The sequence below is a fragment of the Cherax quadricarinatus genome, chromosome 65 (genome assembly GCF_038502225.1).
Source record: "Cherax quadricarinatus isolate ZL_2023a chromosome 65, ASM3850222v1, whole genome shotgun sequence".
Taxonomy (NCBI): domain Eukaryota; kingdom Metazoa; phylum Arthropoda; class Malacostraca; order Decapoda; family Parastacidae; genus Cherax; species Cherax quadricarinatus.
This window is the reverse complement of record NC_091356.1, coordinates 12,674,417-12,701,640: the sequence shown is the minus strand read 5'-3', so window position 1 is coordinate 12,701,640 and position 27,224 is coordinate 12,674,417. Positions and strand designations below refer to the sequence as shown.

General features: G+C 47.6%; 1 protein-coding gene across 2 annotated transcripts in view; it reads right to left on the bottom strand.

Annotated features, from left to right (window-relative positions):
• The window catches only part of Nep3 (Neprilysin 3), a 171,806-nt gene that overhangs the window by 63,524 nt on the left and 81,058 nt on the right, over nucleotides 1–27,224 (bottom strand). Inside the window, exon 1 of one of the 2 annotated variants that reach the window (XM_070098952.1) lies at nucleotides 14,318–14,596. The exons of the other annotated variant lie outside the window; for it this stretch is intronic. The gene's annotated coding sequence lies outside the window, so the exon portion shown is untranslated. Of the gene's footprint in view, nucleotides 1–14,317; nucleotides 14,597–27,224 lie in introns of those variants that run through there. 2 annotated transcript variants of the gene reach the window in all.

Here is a 27,224-nt window from a genome sequence, read left to right as displayed (position 1 = left end):
AAGAAGAGGTATGACAAATCTCAGGAAGCTGAGAGAGAGAGGACCCAGTAGCGATCAGTGAAGAGGCGGGGCCAGGAGCTGAGTCTCGACCCCTGCAACCACAATTAGGTGACTACAATTAGGTGAGTACACACACACACACACACACACACACACACACACACACACACACACACACACACACACACACACACACACACACACACACACCACACCACACACACACACCACACACACACACACCACACACACACACACACACACACACGATTAAGGGACATGACGGCATACAGGAGGGTGTATCTCGACCGCGACAGAACACAAGAAGAAAGGAAGAAACTGAGAGAGATGGTACAAAGGCGAAAGGAGGAAAGAGAGGGGATGGAGAAGACAGACAGGAGATCCCAGACCCAGGAAGAAGATCTAATACAGCCTCCCTCACAACTTTCTATAGAAGCCTCCCAACCAGGTCAACCCCAGTGCAACCAAACACTCTAAATCAAAACACCCATGCCACATCCAATGCCCCCACCCACTACATTACAAACTTCACCCCCACAGCAACAACCCATAGTTCCTTACCAGGTCTCCCACTTCCCCAACCCCAATATACTTCCCAGACTACAGTCTTAGAAAAGAAGTTGAAGGTGTGGTATACAAATGCAGATGGAATAACAAACAAGTATGAGGAGTGGCACGAAAGAATCAAAGAGACATCCCCAGACATAATAGCACTCACAGAAACAAAACTCACCAGAATAATAACAGATTCAATCTTTCCATCCGGATATCAAATCTTCAGGAAAGACAGAGGGAGGAGAGGGGGAGGAGGAGTTGCACTGCTCATTAAAAACCAGTGGGGTTTTGAGAAAATGGAAGGAATGGATGGCATGGGCGAAAGGGACTACTTAGTAGGAACAATCCAGTCTGAGGGACATAAGGTGATAATTGCAGTAATGTACAACCCACCACAGAACTGCAGGAGGCCAAGAGAAGAATACGATGAGAGCAACAGAGCAATGATCAACACACTAGCCGAGGTGGCCAGGAGAGCACACATGGGGGGAGCAAAGTTACTAGTTATGGGTGATTTCAATCACAAGGAGATTGACTGGGAAAACCTGGAGCCCCATGGGGGTCCCGAAACATGGAGAGCCAAGATGATGGATGTGGTACTGGAGAACCTCATGCATCAACATGTTAGAGACACTACCAGAGAGAGAGGAGAGGATGAACCAGCAAGGTTGGACCTTGTATTCACCATGAGTAGTTCGGACATCGAGGGTATCATGTATGAAAGGCCCCTGGGAGCTAGTGATCATGTGGTTCTGTGCTTCGACTACATAGTTGAGCTCCAAGTGGAGAGAGTAGCAGGAATAGGCTGGGAAAAACCAAACTACAAAAGGGGGAACTACTCAGGCATGAGGAACTTCCTTCAAGACATTCAGTGGGAGAGGGAACTGACAGGAAAACCAGTACAAGAAATGATGGACTATGTAGCAACAAAATGCAAGGAGGCAGAGGAGAGGTTTGTTCCCAAGGGAAACAGAAATAATGGGAAGAACAGAACGAGTCCTTGGTTCACCCAAAGGTGTAGGGAGGCAAAAACTAGGTGTAATAGAGAATGGAAAAGGTACAGAAGACAGAGAACTCAGGAAAATAAAGAAATCAGCCGAAGAGCCAGAAACGAATATGCACAGATAAGAAGGGAGGCTCAGAGACAATATGAAAATGACATAGCATCAAAAGTAAAGACTGACCCGAAGCTGTTGTACAGCCACATCAGGAGGAAAACAACAGTCAAGGACCAGGTAATCAGACTGAGGAAGGGTGATGGGGAATTCACAAGAAACGACCGAGAGGTATGTCAGGAGCTCAACACAAGATTTAAAGAGGTATTTACAGTGGAAACCAGTAGGACTCCAAGAAATCAGAACAGGGGGGCACACCAGCAAGTGCTGGATGAGGTACATATAACCAAGGAGGAGGTGAAGAAGCTGCTATGCGAACTTGACACCTCAAAGGCGGTGGGACCAGACAACATCTCTCCATGGGTCCTTAAAGAGGGAGCAGAGATATTGTGTGAGCCATTAACAAAGATCTTCAACACATCATTTGAAACTGGGCAACTCCCTGAGGTATGGAAAATGGCAAATGTAGTCCCAATTTTTAAAAAGGGAGACAGACATGAGGCACTAAACTACAGACCTGTATCTCTAACGTGTATAGTATGCAAGGTCATGGAGAAGATCATCAGGAGGAGAGTGGTGGGGCACCTGGAAAGAAACAAGTGTATAATTGACAACCAGCACGGTTTCAGGGAAGGAAAATCCTGTGTCACAAACCTACTAGAGTTTTATGACAAGGTGACAGAAGTAAGACAAGAGAGAGAGGGGTGGATCGACTGCGTATTTTTGGACTGCAAGAAGGCTTTCGACACAGTTCCTCACAAGAGGTTACTGCAAAAGCTAGAGGACCAGGCACACATAACAGGAAAGGCACTGCAATGGATCAGAGAATATCTGACAGGGAGGAAACAACGAGTCATGGTACGCGACGAGGTGTCAGAGTGGGCGCCTGTGACAAGCGGGGTTCCACAGGGGTCAGTCCTAGGACCTGTGCTGTTCTTGGTATACGTGAACGACATAACGGAAGGGATAGACTCAGAAGTGTCCTTGTTTGCAGACGATGTGAAGTTAATGAGAAGAATCGAATCGGACGAGGATCAGGCAGGACTACAAAGAGATCTGGACAGGCTACAAGCCTGGTCCAGCAACTGGCTCCTAGAATTTAACCCTGCCAAATGCAAAGTCATGAAGATTGGGGAAGGGCAAAGAAGACCGCAGACACAATATAGTTTAGATGGCCAAAGACTGCAAACCTCACTAAAGGAAAAAGATCTGGGGGTGAGTATAACACCGAGCATATCTCCTGAGGCGCACATCAATCAGATAACTGCTGCAGCATACGGGCGCCTGGCAAACCTACGGATAGCGTTCCGATACCTCAGTAAGGATTCGTTTAAGACTCTGTACACCATCTACGTCAGGCCCATACTGGAGTATGCAGCACCAGTTTGGAATCCACACCTAGTCAAGCACGTCAAGAAATTAGAGAAAGTGCAAAGGTTTGCAACAAGACTAGTCCCAGAGCTACGGGGATTGTCCTATGAAGAAAGGTTGAGGGAAATCGGCCTGACGACACTGGAGGCCAGGAGGGTCAGGGGAGACATGATAACGACATATAAAATACTGCGCGGAATAGACGAGGTGGACAAAGACGGGATGTTCCAGAGATGGGACACAGACACAAGAGGTCACAATTGGAAGTTGAAGACTCAGATGAATCAAAGGGATGTTAGGAAGTATTTCTTCAGTCATAGAGTAGTCAGGCCATGGAATAGCCTAGAAAGTGATGTGGTGGAGGCAGGAACCATACATAGTTTTAAGGCGAGGTATGATAGAGCTCATGGGGCAGGGAGAGAGAGGACCTAGTAGCAATCAGCGAAGAGGCGGGGCCAGGAGCTGTGACTCGACCCCTGCAACCACAAATAGGTGAGTACAAATAGGTGAGTACACACGCACATACACACACACACGCACACACACACACACACACCCACACACCCTCCACCACTTGACACAAACACGTACCCCCCCTCCCCTAACCACCTCTCCCCCTTCCCTAACCACCTCACCTTAGCCACCTACCCCTCCCCCAAACCACCAAACCCCTCCCCAAACCGTCTAACCCCCCCAACTACCTCCCTCCCTCCAATAACCATCCTCCCCCTCCCCCATAACCATCCATTCCCTCTCTCCCCCAAACCATCTAACTCCCTCCCCCAACTATCTCTTCCCCTCCCATAACCATCCTCCCCCTCCCCCACAATCATCCATCCCCTCTCCTAACCAACTATTCCCCGCCCCCGAACCAGGATGAGGACAAGGGGCTCCAAGGACGAATCTGGGAGGGGGGAATGTGAGGTAGAGCTCAAAAAAAGGGAGGAAGACTGGGGAAGGAGACTAGATGAGCTGGAAAGGAAGATGGAAGAGAGGTTAGCAGCAGAATGCAGAAGGTGGAAGCAACAGGCCACAGCAGCAGAAATCAAGATAGAGAGATTAGAAGAAGAGCTGAGACATCTGAAACAGCACAGAGACAAAGATATTACAGAAGTAGCATCGGCAATGGCTACATCAAACACAGACAACAGGTCTGAAGGAAGCATGGAAACTAAACTGTATGCAGAGGTCCTGTCAAACCCACATGGGGCCAAAACAAAGACAGGGAGCACACTAGGACAGAATGAGAGGTTGGAAGACATTGAAGGAACTAGGACATGTGCAAGGACCTTACCAGATACCTGTGGGGGCCAGGAGCAGGTGAGCAGGAAGGATAAACCAAGAAGCATGGGGGCCATAACTAGGGAAGGGACTGAAGGAAGGAACACTCCACGGGAAGGAACTAAAACACATCAGAGGATGCAATGGGAGTCACAGTGGGAGGTGGAAAGGGAAAGATCCGTGTTTGTCTATGGGCTAGACGAAGCTAAAGGGGAAACTTATGATGAAAGAAAGCAGGAGGAGAAAAAAGCGATTGAAGATAACATGAAGGTGATAGGCGAGGGGGACATGACCCAGGTGGCAAATTTTCGGAGAATTGGGTGGTTCACAAAGAAAAGGAATCGGCCTCTCAAAGTAATTTTCAAGGCAGAATCAACCCGAATCATGATCCTGCAGGAGAAAGCACGGCTGAGAGGCAAGCAGGAGTTCCGGAGTGTGTACCTCGATCGAGACAGAACACAGGACGAAAGGAAGACAATGAAAGAGAGAGTTCAAAAACGAAAGGAGAAATGGGAGGAAATGAAAAAGGAGAGCAGAATAACCCAGGATCAAATGGAAGGACAAGCACACCCCCCAGAAACACCTGCAGAAGGACTCCAGCCACGACACCCCCAAGGCAACTGAACAATCCAAACCAACCATCACACACCGATCCCTCTGTTTCCACCCCCCGCACCACAGTTACAGTATTAGAACAGAAGCTGAAGGTTTGGTACACAAATGCAGATGGATTAACGAATAAACATAAGGAATGGCAAGAAAGAATCAATGAGAAGTCCCCAGACATCATAGCAGTTACAGAAACAAAACTCATGGAGACAATAACAGATGCAATCTTCCCACCAGGATACCAGATCATGAGGAAAGATAGAAGGGGCAGGGGGGAGGTGGGGTTGCTCTGCTCGTAAAAAACAGATGGAAATTCGAGAAAATGGAAGGAATAGATGAGACGGGAGAAAGAGACTACATAGCAGGTACACTTCAGCCTGGGGAACACAAAGTGGTCATTGCAGTGATGTATAATCCACCACAGAACTGCAGGAGGCCAAGAGAGGAATATGAAGAGAGCAACAGAGCAATGGTGGACACACTTGCTGAGGTGGCAAGAAGAGCTCACTCCAGCAGAGCAAAGTTGCTGGTTATGGGGGATTTCAACCACAGGGAGATTGACTGGGAAAACCTGGAGCCACATGGGGGTCCTGAAACATGGAGAGCCAGGATGTTGGACGTGGTGCTGGAAAACCTCATGCACAAACATGTTAAGGACACTACCAGAGTGAGAGAGGAGGATGAACCAGCAAGATTGGACCTTGTGTTCACCCTGGGCAGCTCAGATATTGAGGACATCAAGTATGAGAGTCCCCTAGGAGCTAGCGACCACGTGGTTCTGTGCTTTGAATACATAGTAGAGCTGCAAGTGGAGAGAATAACAGGAGTTGAATGGGAAAAGCCTGACTATAAAAGAGGGGACTACACAGGGTTGAAGAACTTCCTGCAGGAGGTCCAGTGGGACAGAGAACTGGCAGGAAAGCCAGTAAATGAAATGATGGAATATGTAACAACAAAATGCAAGGAGGCAGTGGAAAGGTTTATTCCCAAGGGCAACAGTAACAACGGGAAGACCAGAACGAGCCCCTGGTTTACCCGACGGTGTAAGGAGGTGAAAACAAAGTGCAATAGAGAATGGAAAAAGTACAGAAGGCAGAGAACACACGAAAATAGGGAGATCAGTCGCAGAGCCAGGAATGAGTACGCACAGGTAAGGAGGGAGGCCCAGCGACAGTATGAAAATGACATAGCATCGAGAATCAAGACTGACCCGAAATTGTTGTATAGCCACATCAGGAGGAAGACAACAGTCAAAGACCAGGTGATCAGATTAAGGACAGAAGGTGGAGAACTCACAAGAAATGATCAGGATGTATGTGAGGAGCTGAACAGGAGATTTAAGGAAGTTTTTACAGTAGAGACAGGAAGGGCTGTGGGAAGACAGCACAGAAGGGAACATCAAGAGGGAATATACCAACAAGTGTTGGATGACATACGAACAACTGAGGAGGAGGTGAAGAAGCTCTTAAGTGACCTTGACACCTCAAAGGCCATGGGACCGGACAACATCTCCCCATGGGTCCTTAGAGAAGGAGCAGAGATGCTGTGTGTGCCTCTAACCACAATCTTCAACACATCCCTTGAAACTGGGCAACTACCTGAGAAATGGAAGACAGCTAATGTAGTCCCCGTATTTAAGAAAGGAAACAGAAACGAGGCACTAAACTACAGACCTGTGTCTCTGACATGTATTGTGTGCAAAGTCATGGAGAAGATTATCAGGAGGAGAGTGGTCGAACACCTGGAAAGGAACAAGATTATAAATGAAAACCAGCATGGGTTCATGGAAGGCAAATCTTGTATCACAAACCTCCTGGAGTTTTATGACAAGGTAACAGAAGTAAGACACGAGAGAGAGAGGGGTGGGTAGATTGCGTTTTCCTAGACTGCAGGAAGGCCTTTGACACAGTTCCCCAGAAGAGATTAGTGCAGAAGCTGGAGGATCAGGCGCACGTAAAAGGGAGGGCACTGCAATGGATAAGGGAATACCTGACAGGGAGGCAGCAACGAGTCATGGTACGTGAAGAGGTATCACAGTGGGCGCCTGTTACGAGCGGGGTCCCACAGGGGTCAGTTCTAGGACCAGTGCTATTTTGGATGTATGTGAACGACATGATGGAAGGAATAGACTGAAGTGTCCCTGTTCGCAGATGACGTGAAGTTGATGAGAAGAATTAAATCGGACGAGGATGAGGCAGGACTGCAAAGAGACCTGGACAGGCTGGACATGTGGTCCAGCAACTGGCTTCTCGAATTCAATCCAGCCAAATGCAAAGTCATGAAGATTGGGGAGGGGCAAAGAAGACCGCAGACAGAGTATAGGCTAGGTGGACAAAGACTACAGACCTCACTCAGGGAGAAAAACCTTGGGGTGACCATAACACCGAGCACATCACCGGAGGCACACATCAACCAAATAACCGCTGCAGCATACGGGCGCCTGGCAAACCTGAGAATAGCGTTCCGATACCTTAATAAGGAATCGTTCAAGACACTGTACACTGTGTATGTTAGGCCCATACTGGAGTATGCAGCACCAGTCTGGAACCCACACCTGGTCAAGCACGTCAAGAAGTTAGAGAAAGTACAAAGGTTTGCAACAAGGCTAGTCCCAGAGCTCAAGGGAATGTCGTACGAGGAAAGGTTAAGGGAAATCGGACTGACGACACTGGAGGACAGAAGGGTCAGGGGAGACATGATAACGACATACAAGATACTGCGGGGAATAGACAAGGTGGACAGAGATAGGATGTTCTAGAGAGGGGACACAGGGGACAAGGGACAAGGGGTCACAACTGGAAGCTGAAGACTCAGACGAGTCACAGGGACGTTAGGAAGTATTTCTTCAGTCACAGAGTTGTCAGCAAGTGGAATAGCCTAGCAAGTGAAGTAGTGGAGGCAGGAACCATACATAGTTTTAAGAAGAGGTATGACAAAGCTCAGGAAGCTGAGAGAGAGAGGACCCAGTAGCGATCAGTGAAGAGGCGGGGCCAGGAGCTGAGTCTCGACCCCTGCAACCACAATTAGGTGAGTACAATTAGGTGAGTACACACACACACACACACATACACTTGCATGTTCCTTCAGAAACTTCTAATCTGTACCGCGTCTTTTATTTGAGGTTATAAAATTGAAGACCGTGACTTCAAAGTTCCTGGATGAGAGGGGCGTTGATGAGAGGGATGTTGATGAGAGGGATGTTGATGAGAGGGATGTTGATGAGAGGGGCGTTGATGAGAGGGGCGTTGATGAGAAGGAGTGTTGATGAGGGGTGTACAAGCGAATTAATCAGTTTATTTTTGCAATGATAACTGCGTGTGTGCCGCAAGGCAAACTCAATACACAGTTTCACGAGTAGATATGATAAGGTACAAGAAGCCAGAAGTCAGTGATGGCCATCAAAGCGGCCTAGAAGAAGCCAGTAGCTAGGATGACCTCACAAACACAACTCGGGGAGTACACACACTCACATACAACCAGTGAAGAGGCGGGGCCAAGAGTTATGAATCGACCCCTGCATCCACAATTGAGTACACACACATACACGATATAATAAATAATTTAGAGGTTAACGATAAAGTTACGAAACAGAAGGGAGTTTAAGCACAAATTATAGGTTGTTAATGTAGGTAATATTGGTGCACTTGTTGGGTGAAAAATGTAAGCAAGAATACTTAATTGTTATTATTATTATTATTATTATTATTATTATTATTATTATTATTATTATTATTTCTATATATTTCACTGGAGTGTGAGACTCCACAAGATGGTAAGGGGTTCCAAGAGTGTAAGATGTCCCCAGGATGACATGGGACAAAGATGTCCCCAGGATGACATGGAACAAAGATGTCCCCAGGATAACATGGGACAAAGATGTCCCCAGGATGACATGGGACAAAGATGTCCCCAGGATGACATGGAACAAAGATGTCCCCAGGATGACATGGGACAAAGATGTCCCCAGGATGACATGGGACAAAGATGTCCCCAGGATGACATGGAACAAAGATGTCCCCAGGATGACATGGGACAAAGATGTCCCCAGGATGACATGGGACAAAGAAGTCCCCAGGATGACATGGGACAAAGATGTCCCCAGGATGACATACGACAAAGATGTCCCCAGGATGACATGGGACAAAGATGTCCCCAGGATGACATAGGACAAAGATGTCCCCAGGATGACATGGGACAAAGATGTCCCCAGGATGACATGGGAGAAAGATGTCCCCAGGATGACATGGAACAAAGATGTCCCCAGGATGACATGGGACAAAGATGTCCCCAGGATGACATGGGACAAAGATGTCCCCAGGATGACATGGAACAAAGATGTCCCCAGGATGACATGGGACAAAGATGTCCCCAGGATGACATGGGACAAAGAAGTCCCCAGGATGACATGGGACAAAGATGTCCCCAGGATGACATACGACAAAGATGTCCCCAGGATGACATAGGACAAGGATGTCCTCAGGATGACATGGGACAAAGATGTCCCCAGGATGACATGGGACAAAGATGTCCCCAGGATGACATGGGAGAAAGATGTCCCCAGGATGACATAGGACAAGGATGTCCTCAGGATGACATGGGACAAAGATGTCCCCAGGATGACATGGGGGAAAGATGTCCCCAGGATGACATGGGAGAAAGATGTCCCCAAGATGACATGGGACAAAGATGTCCCCAGGATGACGCAGGACAAGGATGTCCCCAGGATGACATGGGACAAAGATGTCCCCAGGATGACGCAGGACAAAGATGTCCCCAGGATGACGCAGGACAAAGATGTCCCCAGGATGACATGGGACAAAGATGTCCCCAGGATGACGCAGGACAAAGATGTCCCCAGGATGACGCAGGACAAAGATGTCCCCAGGATGACGCAGGACAAAGATGTCCCCAGGATGACATGGGACAAAGATGTCCCCAGGATGACGCAGGACAAAGATGTCCCCAGGGTGACGCAGGACAAAGATGTCCCCAGGATGACGCAGGACAAAGATGTCCCCAGGATGACGCAGGACAAAGATGTCCCCAGGATGACATGGAACAAAGATGTCCCCAGGATGACATGGGACAAAGATGTCCCCAGGATGACGCAGGACAAAGATGTCCCCAGGATGACATGGAACAAAGATGTCCCCAGGATGACATGGGACAAAGATGTCCCCAGGATGATGCAGGACAAAGATGTCCCCAGGATGACGCAGGACAAAGATGTCCCCAGGATGACGCAGGACAAAGATGTCCCCAGGATGACGCAGGACAAAGATGTCCCCAGGATGACGCAGGACAAAGATGTCCCCAGGATGACGCAGGACAAAGATGTCCCCAGGATGACGCAGGACAAAGATGTCCCCAGGATGACGCAGGACAAAGATGTCCCCAGGATGACATGGGACAAAGATGTCCCCAGGATGACATGGGACAAAGATGTCCCCAGGATGACGCAGGACAAAGATGTCCCCAGGATGACGCAGGACAAAGATGTCCCCAGGATGACATGGAACAAAGATGTCCCCAGGATGACGCAGGACAAAGATGTCCCCAGGATGACGCAGGACAAAGATGTCCCCAGGATGACGTGGGACAAAGATGTCCCCAGGATGACGCAGGACAAAGATGTCCCCAGGATGACGCAGGACAAAGATGTCCCCAGGATGACGCAGGACAAAGATGTCCCCAGGATGACGCAGGACAAAGATGTCCCCAGGATGACGCAGGACAAAGATGTCCCCAGGATGACGCAGGACAAAGATGTCCCCAGGATGACGCAGGACAAAGATGTCCCCAGGATGACGCAGGACAAAGATGTCCCCAGGATGACGCAGGACAAACTCCAGTACGTGAGTGAGCATGTATCACCAAGATCACCCAGCCAAGCACGACCTAGTCACCTTGCAGTCACCAGAGCCAAACATTAACCTGAGTATGATTGCAGTAAGTCACTACAGCAGTCGCAGGCAAACTTGCTAACATTACGACAGCCGACTCTGACACTTGTCAGTGAACAAGACACAGTAGTAATTCATATAAATAAATTTAGGCACAGATCCACTTAAGTACAATTATCATACTTGGTATAACCCTGGAGTTTACCTGGAGAGAGTTCCGGGGGTCAACGCCCCCGCGGCCCGGTCTGTGACCAGGCCTCCTGGTGGATCAGAGCCTGATCCAGAAAAAGTCAGTGAATTATTTACATTGCAGTTCTTGTTGGGCGATCAAAGTTTATTCTCTATAAGGATTACAATGCTGAGTTTACAGAATTTGGTTATTGTGTGGTTTACATGTAGTAAAATAATGATTACAGTGTACCACTAGAACACCTAGCATGGCTAGGCATTACAGAGTGTACCACTAGAACACCTAGCATGGCTAGGCATTACAGAGTGTACCACTAGAACACCTAGCATGGCTAGGCATTACAGAGTGTACCACTAGAACGCCTAGCATGGCTAGGCATTTCGGGCAGACTTAGTTTAATTCTTAATTTTAAAATATTACAAATTATGAGGTAAGTTGGTATTATGGCTAAGTGACTAAATACTAGTTTGTGAGTTTATCAAGATGCTGAGGTGCAGATAATTTCTTGTTTACCAACTTGTCAATATTGAATGACATCAAAAATATGATATATAACACCTGTCTCCAACTAGATTATTATTATAATAAAAAAGAAGCGCTAAACCCATTAGGGTGATAGAGCGCTGCAGGGCTGGGAGTGGTCTGCAACTAGTGACACAGCACCACATTACTAACATCACAAGTAAAAAGCCCGAAATGCACCGCATGTTAGTGGCTTTCTCTTGTGCTTAATGCAGAAGAGATGAACTTATAACAAGAACTGAATTTGGGTCAACCCAGAGGGTTATTTAACCATGGGTTAACCATGGGTTAACCATGGGTTAACACTGACAAAACCTACTATATTATGTTTGGTAGCAGAGCAGGAGATGCACAAATTAACATTAAGATCGACAACACTCTAATTACCAGACATAATGAGCGTAAATTCCTAGGCCTATACCTTGACAACAACCTGAATTTCAGCACCCATATCCAACACATAACCAAAGAAGTATCCAAAACGGTTGGGATCCTCTCCAAGATACGATACTACGTGCCACAAAATGCCCTTCTCACACTATACCACTCACTTATTTATCCATACCTCACCTATGCTATTTGTGCTTGGGGATCAACTGCAGCAACACACCTAAAGCCAATAATAACCCAACAAAAAGCAGCAATAAGAATAATCACTAAATCCCATCCCTGGCAACACCCCCCCCCACTCTTCATAGATCTAAACTTACTCCCTGTTCAGTACATCCACACTTACTACTGTGCAATCTACATCTACAGGACCTTAAACTCCAATATCAACCTTGACCTAAAACGCTTTCTTGACAGTTGTGACAGAGCCCACAGGCATAACACCAGACACAAACATCTCTACGACATTCCCCGTGTCCGACTAAACCTTTACAAAAATTCAATGTATGTTCAAAGGCCCTAAAATCTGGAACACCCTACCTGAGAACTCTAGAACTGCAGACACATTCATCACCTTCAAAACTACCATTAGAAAACATCTTATTTCCCTGATACACCCCATCAACTAACTACACGAATACCACCTGGTGGTTCACACTTACACTCACTCACCCATTTGACCATAAACAGAAATATTAACCTCAATCTTAAAATAATGAATCCTGTGATACTCCAATACTGAAACTATGTACTGTGCCAAAACAAAAGCATTCACATTGCTAAACTCACAAACTAGTATTTAGTCACTTAGCCATAATACCAACTTACCTCATAATTTGTAATATTTTAAAATTAAGAATTAAACTAAGTCTGCCCGAAATGCCTAGCCATGCTAGGTGTTCTAGTGGTACACTCTGTAATCATTATTTAACTACATGTAAACCACACAATAACCAAGTTCTGTAAACTCAGCATTGTAATCCTTATAGAGAATAATCTTTGAATTGAATTGAATTGAATGGGTTACTCTGGGTTATTAAATCCAAAATAACTCATGAAAAGCCAAGCAGTGTGGTTTATTTATACTGGGATGCTGAACATCCCTCCTTGAGATGACGATATTGTGGATCTGGAGTGCGTAATGTGAAGGGTGTGATGAATGGTTTGCAAAACCGACAAGTTGAAGATTGAGACACTTATGCAACATATGGGAATCTTTATTCAGGAAACGTTTCGCCTCATGGGATCTTGTTACAAAGAATTCTTCAACACTTGTCCAACCTTTGGACGAAGACCTACTTCGACTAGTGGATGGTACCACTATGACCCCGCCTCCTCCTGCTTCGCCTCACCTGACTACAGTATATAAGCCACGTCTACGGCCCTATGCTGTACATTCTACAAGATTGATGGACTGAACACATCGACTCCAGGCTGAGAGACTGATTACCTCAAACTCCTCCTCTCCTTACACCTTTCTACTTTGTATTGGACTGATGAAGCCACTGTGTGGCGAAAAGTTTCCTGAATAAAGATTCTCATATGTTGCATAAGTGTCTCAATCTTCAATGTGAAGGGTAACGAGAACTAAGACGGGATGAGTGTCAGGTGCTCAAATGTAATTTTATTAGCAGACTACGTGGAAACGAGCAGCGCTCTATGACCCTTGTAGGTTTAGAGCTTCTTTTTGAGTATAATAATAAGTGGAAATAAACACTTGTTCTCTACCATGGCAGTCTATAATACCCTCCATCCTCCACTACTTTATCTGTGCCTACAGTAGCAGAGTTAAGATAGTGGTGTACCATCTTCAGTAGTATACTATCTCAAGTGTTCTTCCAAGTGGATGTAGAATTTACCACCTCTTTTAAACCATTCTACTGTTCATCTCTTGTTGTTCCTGGTGTAATTTTTGCTGACTATTCGTCACTTATTCTTCGTCATTTCTTCCCCTTCGTCACCTCTTTTATTCATCACCTCTTTCATTCATCACGTCTTCCCAGCCTCGCAGCTATGTTCTCTTGTTCCACTTTTTACCAGTGTTAGTATTAGTATACCTTACATATGTCTCGCTTAGCCTAAGAAAATCTGGAGAAACAATACGCAGGCGAACAGAAGAAAATAAAGCAACGGAGAAGTAACAAGAGTTCAAAGATGGCAGCTTTATGCTCGCCTCAAAAAACGTAATATCAGAGTTTCAAGAAGAGATCTGAGACGGCAGAGATGTATCTGCAGAAAAGTCAATATTATTCCTTTGAAATATTGAGATTTGGTGCAATATTATTTTTCTGGGAGAGTATATCGGATGTGAGAATTATGGCAATTTGTGACTCTATAAAATATGTGTTATTAATATTTACCCAGGCAACACAGTTAATATTTCTTGCACGGTCACAAATGATCCAAAGTTCTCAGGAGACGACCACAACTCTGGTTACCACAGACTGACTCTGGTTACCACAGACTAACTCTGGTTACCACAGACTGACTCTGGTTACCACAGACTGACTCTGGTTACCACAGACTGACTCTGGTTACCACAGACTGACTCTCACAATTTCCGCAATTCTAACGATATCAGGACCGATAAGCTTTACATTAGTCACGTGTGTGTACTCACCTATTTGTACTCACTTATTTGTGGTTGCTGGGTCGAGACTCAGCTCCTGGCCCCGCCTCTTCTCTGACCGTTACTAGGTCCTCTCTCTCACTGCTCCATGAGCTTTGTCATACCTCATCTTAAAGCTACGTATGGTTCCCGCCTCCACTACATCACTTGCCAGACTAATTCACTTTCTGACAACTCTATGACTGAAGAAATACTTCCTAACATCCCTTTGACTCATCTGAGTCTTCAACTTCCAATTGTGACCTCTTGTTTCTGTGTTCCATCTCTAGAATATCCTGTCTCTGTCCATCTTATCTACTCCTCGCAGTATTTTGTATGTCGTTATCACGTCTCCCCTAACCCTGCTGTTCTCCAGTGTCGTCAGGCTGATTTCCCTTAGTCTTTCTTCGTAGGACATGCCCCTTAGCTCTGGAACTAGCCTTGTTGCAAACCTTTGCACTTTCTCTAATTTCTTGACGTGCTTGACCCGGTGTGGGTTCCAAACTGGTGCTGCATACTCCAGTATGGGCCTGACGTACACGGTGTACAGAGTCTTGAACGATTCTTTACTGAGGTATCGGAACGCTATTCTCAGGTTTGCCAGGCGCCCATATGCTGCAGCAGTTATCTGGTTGATGTGTGCTTCCGGAGACATGCTCGGTATTATACTCACCCCATGATCTTTCTCCTTGAGTGAGGTTTGCAGTCTTTGGCCACCTAGCCTATAATCTGCGGTCTTCTTTGCCCTTCCCCGATCTTCATGACTTTGCAATTGGCGAGGCTAAATTCGAGGAGCCAGTTGCTGGACGACGCGCCCAGCCTGTCCAGGTCTTCTTGTAGTCCTGCCTGATACTCATGTGATTTAATTCTCCTCATTAACTTCACATCATATGCAAACAGGGACACTTCTGAGTCTATTCCTTCCGTCATGTCATTCACATATACCAAAAATAGCACTGGTCCTAGGACCGACCCCTGTGGGACCCCGCTCGTCACAGGTGCCCACTGTGATACTTCATCGCGTACCATGACTCGTTGTTGCCTCCCTGTCAGGTATTCTCTGATCCATTGCAGTGTCCTTCCTGTTATACGCGCCTGATCCTCTAGCTTCTGCACTAATCTCTTGTGAGGAACTGTGTCAAAGGCCTTCGTGCAGTCCAAGAAGATGCAATCAACCCACCCCTCTCTCTCGTGTCTTACTTCTGATACCTTGTCATAAAACTCCAGTAGGTGTGTGTGTGTGTGTGTGTGTGTGTGTGTGTGTGTGTGTGTGTGTGTGTGTGTGTGTGTGTGTGTGTGTACGTGAGCCAAAAAAATAAAATTAACCTTTGTAAATCGCAAAATTCGCACATGACACGAAATTAAAAAAAGTCATTCTTGGCTAAAATGAGAAATTATAATAACAGTAATAATAATAATATCTTTATTTACTACAAGTACATGTACAAGGTATACAGTCCTAGCTGACATCAGTGACATACTACTATATAGAAAGCCCTTTGTTATGCTGAGCATTTCAGGCAAATTACGTTCTTGTCCCAGGATGCGACCCACACCCAGGTACCCATTTTACTGATGGATGAACATAGGCAACAGGTGTAAAGAAACACGCCCAATGTTTCTACCATTGCTGGGAATCGAACGAAGACCCTCGCCTAGTATACATGATTATATACACCTGGAAAATCCTAGAGGGACTAGTACGAAACTTGCACATGAGAATCACTCACAACGAAAGCAAAAGACTCGGCAGACGATGAAACATCCCCCCAATGAAAAGCAGGGGTGTCACTAGCACGTTAAGAGACAACACAATAAGTGGCAGGGGCCCAAGACTGTTCAAATGCTTCCCAGCATACATAAGAGGGATTACCAATAGACCCCTGGCTGTCTTCAAGCAGGCACTGGACAAGCACCTAAAGTCGGTACCTGACCAGCCGGGCTGTGGCTCATACGTCGGGTTGCGTGCAGCCAGCAGTAATAACCTGGTTGATCATGCCCTGTTCCACCATGAGGCCCGGTCACAGACCGCGCCGCGGGGGCGTTGACCCCCGGAACTCTCTCCAGGTAAACTCCAGGTAGGAACGCAGACTCTCGCCTAAGATGATGACCAGGTGCACTCTAGTGGAATCTGGTCACACGCAAGTATAAATAGTTTGGAACCTAGCAGCCAAGATTAAATAAATTAAGAGGTCTTTGTGTGGCGTAAACAAGGACCTCTGATACAGTACGGTAGGTTATGTTAAGGTAGGTTATGTTAAGGTAGGTTATGTTAAGGTAGGTTATGTTAAGGTAGGTTAGGTTAAGGTAGGTTAGGTTAAGGTAGGTTAGGTTAAGGTAGGTTAGGTTAAGGTAGATTAGGTTAAGGTAGATTAGGTTAAGGTAGGTTAGGTTAAGGTAGGTTAGGTTAAGGTAGGTTAGGTTAAGGTAGGTTAGGTTAAGGTAGGTTAGGTTAAGGTAGGTTAGGTTAAGGTAGGTTAGGTTAAGGTAGGTTAGGTTAAGGTAGGTTAGGTTAAGGTAGGTTAGGTTAAGGTAGGTTAGGTTAAGGTAGGTTAGGTTAAGGTAGGTTAGGTTAAGGCAGGTTAGGTTAAGGTAGGTTAGGTTAAGGTAGATTAGGTTAGGGTAGGTTAGGTTAAGGTAGGTTAGGTTAAGGTAGGTTGGGTTTAGGTAGGGTACGTTAAGGCTGGTTACGTTAAGGTTGATTAGGTTAAGATAGGTTAGGTTAGCTGGTTAGGTTCAGGTAGGTTGGGTAAAGTTGATTAACTTAAGCAATTTGGTAAGGTTAGGGCAAAGTTGGTTACGGTAAGCTAGGTTAGGTTAGGCTAGATTAGGTTAAATTTGGTTAGGTTAGTTTAAGTAAGTATTGTCAGGAAACAGGACAAATGTATCCTGACGCTGATGTCACTAAATAACCCGCCATTGGAGCTTTTGGTCATGCGACTGAGCCCTGTCCCTGGCTTACCAGTCTTCCCCTTTAAAAAATAAAGTTAACATTTGATATTAACGTGTAGACTTACTAAACAACAGCCAGTCTGTTCAAAATAAATCCAGCAGAACAACAGAAGCATTGATAATTGAACGTTTTGTCTGCAAGAATGAAAACCAAACAGGCTGCAGGAACAAGCAACTGGGTGGGGCTTTGTCATGACTTAATCTCTGTACAGTTAGTTTAATATCTTAATTACGGGGCGAATGTTCATTATGATCGTAACATTATGCACTCCATCGTTCCTCTCAGACTTTATCTTGTTGAGTGTAAGAGTGTGTGTACTCACCTAGTTGTATTCAGTTGTGGTTGCAGGGGGTCGATTCATAGTTCCTGGCCCCGCCTCTTCACTGGTCGCTACTAGGTCCACTCTCCCTCTGCTCCATGAGCTTTATCATACCCCTTCTTAAAGCTGTGTATGGATCCTGCCTCCACTCCATTTTCCAGACTATTCCACTTCCTGACAACTCTATGACTGAAGAAATACTTCCTAACATCCAAGTGATTCCTCTGTGTCTTCGGAGTCTTATTCCTGTGTCCCGTCTCGAGAACATCCTGTCTCTGTCCACCTTACTAATTCATGTGTGTGTGTGTGTATACTCACGTAATTGTGGTTGCAGGGGTCGAGACTCAGCTCCTGGCCCCGTCTCTTCGCTAGTCGCTACTAGTTCCACTATCCCCTTGTTCCAAGAGCCTTATCTTACCTCATCTGAAAGCTATGTATAGATCCAGCCTCCACTACATCACTGTGCGTGTGTGTGCAGGTGTGAGGAAAACAGGTGTCCGGAAAAAACAGGTGTGCAGAGTACACATGCGATCCAATAAAGGCGACATTGTGCTCCACAAGTGTGTGGAGTGTATGTGTGTGTGTGTGGAGGTAGGGAGGACATAGAGGGAGGGAGGAGGAGTATACCAGGACCTGGAGGGGAGGGGGAGAGAGAGAGAGAGAGAAAGAGAGCTTAGGGGGGGGTAAGCTGGAGTGATTATATTTGATAACAATATGAGTCAGGATGACTGGTCTACCCTGGCAGTGTAGGCAGCACCCTGGCAGTGTAGGCAGCACCCTGGCAGTGAAGGAAGCACCCAGACAGTGTAGGCAGCACCCTGGCAGTGTAGGCAGCACCCTGGCAGTGTAGACAGCACTCTGGCAGTGTAGGCAGCACCCTGGCAGTGTAGGCAGCACCCTGACAGTGTAGGGAGCACCCTGGCAGTGTAGGCAGCACCCTGGCAGTGTAGGCAGCACCCTGGCAGTGTAGGCAGCACCCTGGCAGTGCAGGCAGCAACCTGGCAGTGTAGGCAGCAACCTGGCAGCGTAGGCAGCACCCTGGCAGTGTAGGCAGCACCCTGGCAGTGAAGGAAGCACCCTGGCAGTGTAGGCAGCACCCTGGCAGTGTAGGCAGCACCCTGACAGTGTAGGGAGCACCCTGACAGTGTAGGAAGCGCCCTGACAGTGTAGGAAGCACCCTGACAGTGTAGGGAGCACCCTGGCAGTGTAGGAAGCACCCTTACAGTGTAGGAAGCACCCTGACAGTGTAGGAAGCACCCTGGCAGTGTAGGGAGCACCCTGACAGTGTAGGAAGCACCCTGACAGTGTAGGGAGCATCCTGGCAGTGTAGGAAGCACCCTGGCAGTGTAGGAAGCACCGTGACAGTGTAGGGAGCACCCTGGCAGTGTAGGAAGCACCCTGACAGTGTAGGAAGCACCCTGACAGTGTAGGGAGCATCCTGGCAGTGTAGGAAGCACCCTGGCAGTGTAGGAAGCACCGTGGCAGTGTAGGGAGCACCCTGGCAGTGTAGGAAGCACCCTGACAGAGTAGGAAGCACCCTGCCTGGCAGTGTAGGGAGCACCATGGCGGTGTAGGAAGCACCCTGACAGTGTAGGAAGCACCCTGACAGTGTAGGAAGCACCCTGGCAGTGTAGGAAGCACCCTGACAGTGTAGGAAGCACCCTGGCAGTGTAGGGAGCACCCTGGCAGTGTAGAAAGCACTCTGACAGTGTAGGAAGCACCCTTGCAGTGTAGGAAGCACCCTGACAGTGTAGGGAGCACCCTGGCAGTGTAGAAAGCACCACTGCAGTGTAGGCAGCACCCTGGCAGTGAAGGAAGCACCCTGGCAGTATAGGAAGCACCCTTGCAGTGTAGGCAGCACCCTGACAGTGTAGGGAGCACCTTGACAGTGCAGGAAGCACCCTGACAGTGTAGGGAGCACCTTGAAAGTGTAGGCAGCACCCTGACAGTGTAGGAAGCACCCTTGCAGTGTAGGCAGCACCCTGACAGTGTAGGGAGCACCTTGACAGTGCAGGAAGCACCCTGACAGTGCAGGGTGCCCCCTGACAGTGTAGGGAGCACCTTGACAGTGTAGGAAGCACCCTGACAGTGTAGGGTGCCCCCTGACAGTGTAGGCAGCAGCCTGATGGTGTAGGGAGCACCCTGATGGTGTAGGTAGCGCCCTGATTGTGTAGGGAGCACCTTGATGGTGTAGGGAGCACGCTGATGGTGTAGGTAGCGCCCTGATGGTGTAGGGAGCACGCTGATGGTGTAGGGAGCACGCTGATGGTGTAGGGAGCACCCTGATGGTGTAGGGAGCACCTTGGCAGTGTGGGAAGCACCATGACAGTGTACGAAGCATCGTGGTAGTGTACGAGCACCCTGGCAGTGTATGGAGCACCCTGACAGTGTAGGGAGCACCCTGACAGTGTAGGGAGCACCCTGGGAGTCTAGGAAGCACACTAGCAGTTGTAAGGAGCGCACTGTCAGGTGTATGGAACACAGTAGCAGGTGTAGGGAGCACACTAGCAAGTGTAGGGAGCACACTAGCAAATGTAGTGATCACACTAGCAGGTGTATGGAGCACACTAGCAAATGTAGGGAGCACACTAGCAGGTGTATGGAGCACACTAGAAGGTGTAGTGATCACACTAGCAGGTGTATGGAGCACACTAGCAGATGTATGGAGCACACTAGCAGGTGTAGGGAGCACACTAGCAGATGTATGGAGCACACTAGCAGGTGTAGGGAGCACACTAGCAGGTGTATGGAGCACACTAGCAGGTGTGCGGAGCACACTAGCAGGTGTAGGGAGTACACGAACAGGTGTAGGGAGCACACTATCAGGTGTAAGGAGCACACTAGCAGGTGTAGTAGAGAGCACACTAGCAGGTGTATTGAGCAAAATAGCAGGTGTAGGGTATACACTAGCAGGTGTAGGGTATAAACCAGCAGGTGTAGGGAGCACAATAGCAGGTGTAGGGTACACACTAGCAGGTGTAGGGAACACCCTGGCAGGTGTAGGAAGCACCCTGGCAGGTGGATGGAGCACACTAGCAGGTGTAGGGAGCACACTAGCGGGTGTATGGAGCACACTAGCAGGGTTAGGAAGCACAGTAGCAGGTGTAGTGACACAGTAGCAGGTGTAAGGAGCACACTAGCAGGTGTAGGAAGCACACTAGCAGGTGTAGGAGGAACACTAGCAGTGTAATGAGCACACTAACAGGTATATAGAGCACACTGGCAGGTGTAGGAAGCACACTAGCAGGTGTAGGTAGCACACTAGCAGGTGTAGGGAGCACACTAGCAGGTGTATGGAGCACACTAACAGGTGTAGGGAGCACACTAGAAGGTGTGAGGAGCACACTAGCAGCCGTAGGAAGCACACTAGCAGGTGTGCAAAGCACCCTGGCTGGTGAAGGAAACACCTTGGCAGGTGTGGGGAGTACACTAGCAGGTGTATGAAGCACCCTGGCAGATGTAAGTAGCACACTAGCAGGTATTGGGAGCACACTAGCAGGTGTAGGGAGTACACGAACAGGTGTAGGGAGCACACTATCAGGTGTAAGGAGCACACTAGCAGGTGTAGTAGAGAGCACACTAGCAGGTGTATTGAGCAAAATAGCAGGTGTAGGGTATACACTAGCAGGTGTAGGGTATAAACCAGCAGGTGTAGGGAGCACAATAGCAGGTGTAGGGTACACACTAGCAGGTGTAGGGAACACCCTGGTAGGTGTAGGAAGCACCCTGGCAGGTGGATGGAGCACACTAGCACACTAGCAGGTGTGCGGAGCACACTAGCAGGTGTAGGCAGCACCCTGGCAGGTGCTGGGGAGAACCATGGCAGGAGTGGTGAGCACACTAGCAGGTGTACGAAGCACCCTGGCAGTTGTAGTGACCACATCATCAGGTATATGGAGCACATTACCAGGTGTAGGAAGCACACTAGCAGGTGTATGAAGCACACTAACAGGTGTAGGGAGCACACTAGAAGGTGTGAGGAGCACACTAGCAGCCGTAGGAAGCACACTAGCAGGTGTGCAAAGCACCCTGGCTGGTGAAGGAAACACCTTGGCAGGTGTGGGGAGCACACTAGCAGGTGTATGAAGCACCCTGGCAGATGTAAGTAGCACACTAGCAGGTATTGGGAGCACACTAGCAGGTGTAGGGAGTACACGAACAGGTGTAGGGAGCACACTATCAGGTGTAAGGAGCACACTAGCAGGTGTAGTAGAGAGCACACTAGCAGGTGTATTGAGCAAAATAGCAGGTGTAGGGTATACACTAGCAGGTGTAGGGTATAAACCAGCAGGTGTAGGGAGCACAATAGCAGGTGTAGGGTACACACTAGCAGGTGTAGGGAACACCCTGGTAGGTGTAGGAAGCACCCTGGCAGGTGGATGGAGCACACTAGCATGTGTAGGGAGCACACTAGCGGGTGTATGGAGCACACTAGCAGGGTTAGGAAGCACAGTAGCAGGTGTAGTGACACAGTAGCAGGTGTAAGGAGCACACTAGCAGGTGTAGGGAGCACACTAGCAGTTGTATGGGGCACACTAGCAGATGTGTGGAGCACACTAGCAGTGTAGGGAACATACTAGCAGTTGTAGGGAGCACACTAGCAGGTTTGTGGAGCACACTAGCAGGTGTAGGGAGCACACTAGCAGTTGTAGGGAGCACACTAGCAGTTGTAGGGAGCACACTAGCAGGTTTGTGGAGCACACTAGCAGGTGTAGGGAGCAAACTAGCAGTTGTAGGGAGCACACTAGCAGTTGTAGGGAGCACACTATCATGTGTGTGGAGCACACTAGCAGGTGTATGGAGCACACTAGCAGGTGTATTGAGCACACTATCAGGTGTAGGGAGCACATTAGCAGGTGTGGGGAGCACACTTGCAGGTGTAGGGAGTACACTAGCAGTTGTAGGGAGCACACTAGCAGGTGTGTGGAGCACACTAGCATGTGTATTGAGCACACTAGCAGGTGTATGGAGCACACTAGCAGGTGTATGGAGCACACCAGGAGGCCTGGTCACAGACCGGGCCGCGGGGGCGTTGACCCCCGGAACTCTCTCCAGGTAAACTCCAGGTATATTGAGCACCCTAGCAGGTATACTGTGCACACTAGCAGGTGTATTGAACACACTAGCAGGTGTATGGAGCACACTAGCAGGTGAATTGAACACACTAGCAGGTATACTGTGCACGCTAGCAGGTGTGGGGAGCACACTAGCAGGTGCATGGAGCACACTAGCAGGTATACTGTGTACACTAGCAGGTGTAGGGAGCACACTAGCAGGTGTATGGAGCACACTGGCAATTTTAGTGAGCACACTAGCAGGTGTATGGAGCACACTAGCAGGTGTATGGAGCACGCTAGCAGGTGTATGGAGCACACTAGCAGGTGTATGGAACACACTAGCAGGTATATGGAGCACACTAGCAGGTGTAGTGAGCACACTAGCAGGTGTATGGAGCACACTAGCAGGTGTATGGAGCACACTAGCAGGTGTATGGAGCACACTAGCAGGTGTATGGAGCACACTAGCAGGTGTATGGAGCACACTAGCAGGTGTATGGAGCACACTAGCAGGTGTATGGAGCACACTAGCAGGTACATGGAGCACACTAGCAGGTGTATGGAACACACTAGCAGGTATATGGAGCACACTAGCAGGTGTAGTGAGCACACTAGCAGGTGTAGTGAGCACACTAGCAGGTGTATGGAGCACACTAGCAGGTGTATGGAGCACACTAGCAGGTGTATGGAGCACACTAGCAGGTGTATGGAGCACACTAGCAGGTGTATGGAGCACACTAGCAGGTGTATGGAGCACACTAGCAGGTGTATGGAGCACACTAGCAGGTGTAGGAAGCACCCTGGCAGGTGTAGGAAGCACCCTGGCAGGTGTAGGAAGCACCCTGGCAGGTGTAGGAAGCACCCTGGCAGGTAGAGTGTGGTGTTGTGGTGGGTGGGGTGTGTACTATCTAGTTAATATTAGCACCAACCTTCCTTCACCCTATTTACCTCTCTTCCCTCCCTTCCTCTCACTAAACTCCCTCACTTCTCCTTCAGTTCTCTCCTCTCTTGCAAGTTTCTTCTTTCACATCTTCCTTCTATTCTTTACCCTTTCGTCCTCACTTTCTCTCTCATTTCCCAGAGTCAACTTACTCATCTCCCTTATCACTCATCCTACACTCATCTTCTCCCTCATTCATCAGTAGGTATCTATTACCTCACCTGGATCATTCACTGTTCGATTGGTAGCGCATTCAGCCAACACAATGAGGTCCGGGGATCGATCCCAGGTAAAGGTGGAAACATTATTACGTGTTTCCTTAAGACACCTGCTGTCCATGTTCACCTAGTACTCAAGTAGGTACCTGAGTGTTAGTGGTGTGGGTCGCATTATGGGGACAAAAGAGACCTAATTGCCCCAAAATGCTCAGCATAACAAGCGGGTTTCTATATAATAGTATGTCACTGATGTCAGCTAGGACTGTATACCTTGTACATGTACTTGTAGAAATAGTTATTATTATTATTATTATTATTATTATTATTATTATTATTATTATTATTATAAGTCCAATCTGTTTTGGGACACTTGGAGTCATTACTGAGGTAAGAGACTTGGATTATGTGTCTGTGTTGTGTCTCTCTGTTTCCCTCTGTGTTTGTGTCTCTTATTCTAAGTTACTTCTAGGTTCTTTGTTGTTGCAAGTAGCGCTACATGTTGCTGCTTCAGTGATTTTCGTTATTGCTTTTCCAATTAATTGTTCAATGTAAAACAAAAAATCACGAAGAAGGAACATGTATATGGTTGATCTTCCCCAGGGCCAGGTCACAGACCTGGGCTCCTTATTGCAAATAAATATAACAGGTCACAGACCTGGGCTCCTTATTGCAAATAAATATAACAGGTCACAGACCTGGGCTCCTTATTGCAAATAAATATAACAGGTCACAGACCTGGGCTCCTTATTGCAAATAAATATAACAGGTCACAGACCTGGGCTCCTTATTGCAAATAAATATAACAGGTCACAGACCTGGGCTCCTTATTGCAAATAAATATAACAGGTCACAGACCTGGGCTCCTTATTGCAAATAAATATAACAGGTCACAGACCTGGGCTCCTTATTGCAAATAAATATAACATGATTAATAACTATTAAGAAATACGTAAGGCTTGTATGAGGGATATGGGAGTGAGTGGAAGAGAGTGAACCTTAGGATCTCACGTGCTGTTGGAGTGTGAGCGCACTGGAATTTACGTAGAGAAACCGGTTAGTAGGATTTGCGTTTTGGAAGTGAAAAACATATTGTAAGCATTGGAAAGTATTGCCAGCACTTTGTAAGGGTTGTTTTAACACACTGAAAATATTTCCAGCACTGTCAAAGTATTTCCAGCACTGTCAAAGTATTTCCAGCACTGTCAAAGTATTTCCAGCACTGTCAAAGTATTTCCAGCACTGTCAAAGTATTTCCATCACTGTCAAAGTATTTCCAGCACTGTCAAAGTATTTCCAGCACTGTCAAAGTATTTCCAGCACTTAGGGTGCACAGTTTTACCACTGTGAAAGATGAAAGCAGATAAGATACGATGGGTTCATCACTGCTCGCTGATGTGGGAGACCTTCCTGACACATGGGTCGGGAGGACGGGAAGGCAGCGGGAGAGAACCAGCTCCCAGCCTTGAAAAGTTCCCACGACTCTTCAGTTGAAGATAACAAAATACATACCATCTCCAGGACTCTCAACAACAGCGAAACACACACACACACACACACACACACACACACACACACACACATACACACACATACACACACACAGGCGGGGCCAGGAGCTAGGACTCGACCCCTGCACACACACACACACACACACACACACACACACACACACACACACACACAAGGGTAACATGAATAATGAAAAAGCTAGGATGAGCCCATGGTTTACCCAAAGGTGCAGGGAGGCAAAAACCAAGTGCGCTAGGGAATGGAAGAAATATAGAAGGCAAAGGACCCAGGAGAATAAGGAGAGCAGTCGTAGAGCCAGAAACGAATATGCACAGATAAGAAGGGATGCCCAAAGACAATGTGAAAATGACATAGCAGCGAAAGCCAAATCTGACCCGAAACTGTTGTACAGCCACATCAGGAGGAAAACAACAGTCAAGGACCAGGTAATCAGGCTAAGGAAGGAAGGAGGAGAGACAACAAGAAATGACCGTGAAGTATGTGAGGAACTCAACAAGAGATTCAAAGAAGTGTTCACAGAGGAGACAGAAGGGGCTCCAGAAAGACGGAGAGGTGGGGCACACCACCATGTGCTGGACACAGTGCACACAACCGAGGAAGAAGTGAAGAGGCTTCTGAGTGAGCTAGATACCTCAAAGGCAATGGGGCCAGATAACATCTCTCCATGGGTCCTGAGAGAGGGAGCAGAGGCTCTATGTGTACCCCTAACAACAATATTCAATACATCTATCGAAACAGGGAGATTGCCTGAGGCATGGAAGACAGCAAATGTAGTCCCAATCTTTAAAAAAGGGGACAGACATGAAGCATTAAACTACAGACCAGTGTCACTGACATGTATAGTATGCAAAATCATGGAGAAGATTATCAGGAGAAGAGTGGTGGAACACCTAGAAAGGAACGATCTCATCAACAGCAGCCAACATGGTTTCAGGGATGGGAAATCCTGTGTCACAAACCTACTGGAGTTCTATGACATGGTGACAGCAGTAAGACAAGAGAGAGAGGGGTGGGTGGATTGCATTTTCTTGGACTGCAAGAAGGCGTTTGACACAGTTCCACACAAGAGATTGGTGCAAAAACTGGAGGACCAAGCAGGGATAACAGGGAAGGCACTACAATGGATCAGGGAATACTTGTCAGGAAGACAGCAGCGAGTCATGGTACGTGGCGAGGTGTCAGAGTGGGCACCTGTGACCAGCGGGGTCCCACAGGGGTCAGTCCTAGGACCAGTGCTGTTTCTGGTATTTGTGAACGACATGACGGAAGGAATAGACTCTGAGGTGTCCCTGTTTGCAGATGACGTGAAGTTGATGAGAAGAATTCACTCGATCGAAGACCAGGCAGAACTACAAAGGGATCTGGACAGGCTGCAGACCTGGTCCAGCAAATGGCTCCTGGAGTTCAATCCCACCAAGTGCAAAGTCATGAAGATTGGGGAAGGGCAAAGAAGACCACAGACGGAGTACAGTCTAGGAGGCCAGAGACTACAAACCTCACTCAAGGAAAAAGATCTTGGGGTGAGTATAACACCAGGCACATCTCCTGAAGCGCACATCAACCAAATAACTGCTGCAGCATATGGGCGCCTAGCAAACCTCAGAACAGCATTCCGACATCTTAATAAGGAATCATTCAGGAC